Source organism: Arachis ipaensis, chromosome B6, assembly GCF_059453495.1.
Source record: "Arachis ipaensis isolate K30076 ecotype BB chromosome B6, ASM5945349v1, whole genome shotgun sequence".
Taxonomy (NCBI): domain Eukaryota; kingdom Viridiplantae; phylum Streptophyta; class Magnoliopsida; order Fabales; family Fabaceae; genus Arachis; species Arachis ipaensis.
Genome location: NC_142441.1, coordinates 76,615,380 through 76,622,498, shown reverse-complemented (window position 1 = coordinate 76,622,498; position 7,119 = coordinate 76,615,380). Strand labels below are relative to the sequence as shown.

General features: G+C 39.8%; 1 non-coding gene across 1 annotated transcript; it reads left to right on the top strand.

The window, feature by feature from the left end:
• The first annotated feature begins 6,430 nt into the window (after window positions 1-6,430).
• On the top strand, window positions 6,431-6,534 carry LOC148561403 (small nucleolar RNA R71). Its single transcript, XR_015886399.1, has one exon. It is a non-coding gene; the product is annotated as a small nucleolar RNA R71 (small nucleolar RNA).
• Window positions 6,535-7,119: the final 585 nt, after the last annotated feature.

Here is a 7,119-nt window from a genome sequence, read left to right as displayed (position 1 = left end):
TTCCTCACTTCTCACATATCTCTGTGATTTGTTTAGCCATTTTTCCCATCTGCCTCTCAAGATTTCCCATTGTGGCCTCCTGTCTGGCCATATTGGCCTCCTTTCGCTCTTGTCCTTTAACTAGGCTTTCCTGTCCTTTAGCTAAACTTTGTGTAGTCTGAGAAAGTATTTGTGTGGTTTGGTTAAGGGCTTGCAAAGTTTCTTCAAGAGTTAAGATCTTGGCTTCCTGGTGGTCAATGGGTGGTATGTTGGGGTATGATTGTTGTTGCTGGAAGTTGTGTGGGGTGTTGAGGTGGGTGTTTTGTAAGTTGAATGGTGGTGTGGAGAAGTTATTCTGGTGGGCTTGTGAATTGTTATGGGGTTGATGATTTGTGTTTTGGGGATTTTTGTATTGGTTAGTTGATGTGCATAAACTTGTTATGCTACGATTTAGGAAATTGCACGATCGGCAAAATTCCTTCCGGCAAGTGCACCGGTTATCGTCAAGTAAAAACTCACAATAGAGTGAGGTCGAATCCCACAAGGATTGGTTGAGTGAGCAATTCGGATTAGAAGTATGTTCTAGTTGAGCGGAATCAAGATTTAGATGAGAATTGCGGAATGTAAAATTGCATGAATTAAAGAGCGAGAAGTTAAATTGCTGAAATTAAAAGGGATGGGGGTGATTGCATGAATTTAATTGCAGAATGTAAAGAGAAAGTGGTAAATCAGAAATGGGAATTCATTGGGTGTTAGGAGATATTGAGATCTCCGAATCAAAACAACTTTTATCCCTTCCTCAACCAATGCATTCATTAAATTTTGCTTAGCAATCTTATATGATTGGATCCCAATCCCTTGGCTCACCAATTCTCTCTAAAAACAAACAAATTCCCAATCCCTTGGTTTAAATGTTCATAAGAAGAGATGATGCTCGATCACTGATTATACCACACAGTTTCATGAACCACAATTTGGTAGGATTACATGTCACAATATCCATCCAAACCCCAATCCAATTCACTGTGAGAAAGCTTCTCTAGCATGAATCCTCCATTCCTTTCCCAAGGTTCCGAAGGATTCCAATTATGGGTAGTTTCTTTCCCAAGACAACTACCCAATGGAATTAGATCGAGAAACTTTCTAACAAAATTCAAGAGAAAAGATTGAAGAAGAAGATAAAACAATTATTGATTCATTGAATTACAATAGAGCTCCCTAACCCAATGAAAGGGGTTTAGTGAGTCATAGCTCTGAATTCAATTACAAAACTAAAAAGAAAATGATCCAAAGTTCCCGTGTATAAATCTCCTCCAGTGTGTGTTTCAACCAACTTAAATTCTATCCTATTTATACACTTTCTAAATTGAGCTTCTGTTGTGTTTCTTGGGCTTTGAGGCCTTTCCCTGATTTCCTTTTGCTTTGGGTTTATGATCCATAATCCTGATGAGGCTGCTGATCCAATTCTGTAACATTCATTGAACCAACTTAGTGATAATCAAGTAATACACAAGACTCAACAAATTGAAGCTCCAGACTCATCAATTCTTCAGGCCCAATCCCATAAACATGATATTCAATTGGGTTTCATACCATAATACGTTTAAGTTAATGTTTGTGCTCAAATGCTAACTTAAACTTCAATATATTTGGCCCAGAAACCCCTTTCAAAAAGTGACGTTTAAGTTGAAGTTTAAGTTTCAGTTTAAGGTTAAACTGAAGCTTAAACGTGGAAATGGGAAAGCAACCCTGGAGGAGGGAAATAGTCGAACACGTTTAAGCTTCAGTTTAAGGTTAAACTGAAGCTTAAACGTGGAAATGGAAGAAAGCAACCCAGGAGTGTGAATTGTCGAACACGTTTAACCTTCAGTTTAAGGTTAAACTGAAGCTTAAACGTGGAAATGAAGAAAGCAACCCTGGAGGAGCAATTGGGTCGAACACGTTTAAGCTTCAGTTTAAGGTTAAACTGAAGCTTAAACGTGGAAATGAGAAAGCAACCCTGGAGGAGAGAAATAGTCGAACACGTTTAAGCTCCAGTTTAAGGTTAAACTGGAGCTTAAACGTGGAAATGCTCCTGGTGCCTTTCTTACTTCTGGCGTTTAACCTCCAGTTTAAGGTTAAACTGGAGGTTAAACGTGGAAATGCTTCTTTGGTGAGAATTTGTGTCGAACACGTTTAAGCTCCAGTTTAAGGTTAAACTGGAGCTTAAACGTGGAAATGCTCCCTTGGTGAAATTCTCATTCTGGCGTTTAACTTCCAGTTTAAGGTTAAACTGGAGGTTAAACGCCAGTTCCAGCATTTCCTAGCCTTCATGATTCTGGCGTTTAAGCTCCAGTTTAGGCTTAAACTGGAACTTAAACGCCCTTTCCAGCATTATATGGCTTGGTAGTTTAAGTTCCAGTTTAAGCTTAAACTGGAACTTAAACTCCACATGTGATATTCAAGCTTCCTTTATTGATTTTGTTGCTTCCTTGCCTAGCCTCTTCTTCCCTGAAATCATCCAAACAATTGCATCAAAGTCTTGCAAAATTTCATGAGAAATCTTCCATTCATAGCATTCAAGTAATATACTAAAAACTCATGGAATTTGCATCAAAATCATACTGTTTGGATGGTTCATTGCTTTGTTATTCATTTAACCATTCTTGGTTACTTTAAGCTCAAGAAAATGCATAAAACAACTAAAACTAACAGAAAAATGCTAGTGAAACTAGCCTAAGATGCCTTGGCATCACAACACCAAACTTAATACTTGCTTGTCCCTAAGCAAGTCCTGAGTTATTTGAGAAGAAAGTATGAAACAGAAAGCAATTACATTGGCTATATTAGCAAGCATTTGAAGTTCATCAAAAGGGTTTTATGCAGAAAGTTGCAGCATCACTTTTTCATTCTTATCAGGTAAGATTATCACTTTTTCATTGCATCCATCAAACACTGCTATGGCCTCTTGTTATTCTTATGTCCTTGGCACTTTTCTCTTCTTTGTTTTTCTTTTCTTTTTCTTAGAGCTCCTTTGCTCCTTGTTTGCTTAGTGTCATGTGTTGCACAAGCCTTTGGCATTTTCTTTTTCTTATCAGTGCACTACACATATCCACTCCAGGCATTTTAGTTCACATTTCTTCTTGAGACATTGGTGCCCAGCACCTCTTTGTGTGACTAAATGTTTTGTATTTAGGTTGCTCTTGATAATGGACTTTTGGTTGATAATCCCGGGTTAGTTAACCCAAGTTACCAAGTGTTGAAACACTCCTCAGAACCTATTCATCCAAGCATATCCTTAATACATAAACACCACAGGCATTTGTCTCAGAAGTTCAAACCATTGGTGCCTAGCTTATTTTCTCAATTTTTTTGCTTTTTGGTTGCCCTTTTTCAGTGGCTTTTTCTTTCTTTTTCATGGCCAAAGACATTTATTCATCAAGATCCATAGACAGTTTTCAATTTCTACACAAAAAATGATAATTCTACACTCTATTTCCAGTGATCTGACTAAACAATCAAGCATGCATACCACCACTTAATTCTACTTGATTTGTCACTAATTGAGCCAAGTTACTTTTGTTCAAACTTTTCTTTTATTTTTGGAAACAGAACAAGCATGGCAGGCATTTGTTTAAGAAGGTGAAGTTATATCCAAACATCTAGGCATTCACTTTATTCAAAGCAATAAACAGACAAACATACTAAAAACTTCACATTCCAGAAAGATTCAACAATTACAGTTTAAACCAGAACAAGCATGCTTTTGTTTGCCTTTTAAAGAATGGTCAAGGAACACCACCACCTTGTAAAATTTCTTGTTTTCTCTTTGTTGCCAGGAAACAATTTGATTTCTCCTTCTTCTCCTAGTTGTTGCTTCATGTTCTTTCTCAGATCCTTGTTTCCTTTCCTGCAAAGAGTGATGAAGTTGCTTGCTTCTCAAGCACTTGAGTGGTTAGCTCAACTATGTATGGGCAAGTGTCTGAGTCTTAAGTTGGTGTGTGAACACCAAACTTAGTCTCCTACTTACTCCTCTGCTCTTTGAGTCCTTGAATTCTCCTTGGAATGAAGTTGCTGCTAAGGATTTTAAGCATTCCTGTGATTGCTTAGAATGGTTGTTCCTTTCATATAATTCAAAGGTTGTTGTGTTCAGTTGATCTGTGTGGTGGAACACCAAACTTAGAGTCACACATTCCCCTTTGAATTATTGATCCACGAATTCATTGTTTGGTGTGAAACACCAAACTTAATTCTTTGCAATGCACAGAAACTACTTCACCTTTTTATTGAAACAAATAAAAGAAACAGCAAGGGAGTATTACCTCAGGTTGGGTTGCCTCCCAACAAGTGCTTCTTTAACGTCATTAGCTTGACGGTTGCCCCTTGTTAGGGTGGATTGTAGTGCTTGATGTCTTCTCCTCTCACTATGAAAACGTCCCCATTTGATTCCTTCATGATTTCCAAATGTTCCATAGAAAGAACTTTCCTGATTGTGAACACTTGAGGGAGCTGGGAAGGAATGGTTTTGAGGCCAGGTGGGATTGGCAGATAATGACTTGATATCACTTTATCTCCCAGAGAGAAACCTTCAGTGGGAATTTTCTTGTTTCTCCACCCTCTTGGCACTTTCTTTACAATTCTTCCCTTTCTCTTGAGGATTTCTTCATTGACCCTTATGCCAGGAGGATCCTTCTGATCTGTTTCTATTGATTCTTGTGGCTTTAACTCTTGCAATTCTTGTTTGCCTTCCAAGGACTATTTCAGAGTTTCAGCTGCTGGATTGCTTTCCTCCAAACACAGATGGCTACTATCATCCTTAGGCTTTTCAGGTTCTGGTTCAGGCTCAGATGCAGGTTTGAAAACATTGAAAATGAGCTGTTCATCATGTATTCTCAAAATTAGCTCTCCTTGTTCTACATCTATGAGCGCTCTAGCAGTGGCTAGAAATGGCCTTCCCAGAATGATAGGGTGTAGGTAGCTTTCCTCCATGTCCAAAATGACAAAGTCTGCAGGGAAGAAATAATTTCCCACTTTCACCAGCACATTCTCAACTACCCCTTCAGCTTGCTTCTGAGTTTTGTCAGCCAGTTGTATGATTACATCAGTGGATCTCACCTCATTCAGTTGTAGCCTCTTCATAAGAGTCAGAGGCATCACATTTATGCTAGCTCCTAGATCACAGAATCCTTTGTCAATTTTTGTTTCCCCTATGATGCAGGGGATATGAAAACTTCCTGGGTCTGTTTTCTTAGAGACTATGTCCTTCTTGATGAGGGCACTGCATTCTTTGTTCATTATTACAGTTTGTCCTCCCTTCAAAACTCTTTTCTTGCTCAGCAATTCCTTTAAATACTTGATATGTGTAGGCATCTGCTGGAGAATCTCAAGGAAGGGAATATTGATATGGAGAGACTTAAATGTCTCTAAAAACATTGAATAGGTTTTCCCTTTTTCACCTCCTCCTAACCTATGAGGAAATGGTGCTTTTGGTTGGTATGTTTCCAGCATGCCTTTTTGCAGTTCCTTGGCTTGCTTAGTTTCACTTTCCTGCTTAGCTTCCTCCACACCTTCCTTCAAGATTTCCGGTTCCTGTTCTGAGGGTCTGATTCCTTCTTCTTCTGAGACTTCCTTCAATATGGTGATGGCCTTGCATTCTTCCCATCTCACTCCCTTTTGTTCCCCTTTAGGATTCTTTTCTGTGTCACTAGGGAACACTGCAGTTGACTTGGGGGCCTGTTGAGATAGCTCTCCTACTTGAGACTCCATCCTCTTGAGTTTTTCACCATGGTTCCTTAAGGTAGATCTCACATCATCCCTAAAGCTTTTCAACTCACTTATGTCCTGACCCATGTTTGCCAGCATTCCTTCTATCCTGTTTAATTGATCTTGAAATTGTTGGTTCAGATTAGGTTGGGTAGGTTGATTATTTAGGCCATGATATGATGGTTGGGAGTAAGTGTTTTGTGTGGCTTGGTATGATCTTTGGTTGGAGTTTTGGTATGTGGACTTGTTATGTTGGTTTTGCTGGTTTCCCCACCCAAAGTTTGGGTGGTTTTTCCAGCCTGGGTTGCAAGTGTTGGAATGTGGATCATATGGTTGCCTTTGTTGATTTCCTACATAATTGGCCTCTTCCCAATCACCTCCTTCAGTGCTTACTTCCTCTTGATCTTGTGTGTGTATTGCAGCCACTTGCTTTGTTTCTAATTTCCTGGTGAGCTCTGCTAGTTGCTTGGCAAACACCTTGTTTTGGGCTAAAATTGTATCAACATGGTTCAGCTCCATGACTCCCTTAGTGTTGTGTCTCTCTGAAGCATAGTAGTACTCATTCTCAGCCACTGTCTCAATCACTTCAATGGCTTCTTCCACAGTCTTTTTCCTGTTCAATGAACCTCCTGATGAATGGTCTACAGCCTTCCTTGATTCATAAGAAAGTCCATCATAGAAAATATGCAATTGCACCCAGTCATGGAACATGTCTGGTGGGCATTTCCTTGTCAAATCCTTGAACCTCTCCCATGCCTCGTAGAGAGTTTCACCATCTTGTTGTCTAAAAGTCTGAACCTCAGATCGAAGCCTATTGACCTTTTGTGGGGGGTAGAAACGTGCCAGAAACTTGCTTTCCACCTCATCCCAGGTTGTTAGGCTCCCCCTTGGGAATGATTCCAGCCACTTAGCTGCCTTGTCCCTAAGTGAAAATGGGAACAAGAGCAGTTTATAGGTATCGTCCTGGACTCCATTGGACTTCACAGTGTCGCAAATTCTCAGGAATTTTGTGAGATGTTGGTTTGGATCTTCATTAGCACTCCCACCAAATGAACAATGATCCTCCACAAGTGATATTAGCTGTGGTTTGAGTTCAAAATTATTGGCCTGAATGGGTGGTTTCTGAATGCTGCTACCACAATGCCCAGAGGTTGGGTTTATGTATGAACCAAGAACCCTCCTCTCAGGAATGGCATTGTTTCCATCAGCCCTCTCATGGTTGTGAACTTCTCTATCCATGTTGAGATCTAAAGCTTCCTCAAAATTGTCCTCAGATTCTCCTTCAGATTCCTCTTCTCTCAGTACTCTCTTCCCTCTTGCTTCCCTTCTAAGTCTATGAAGGGTCCTCTCTGGTTCGGTATATGGAGGAGTTGATGTCTCTCCTCTCCTACCTATCAT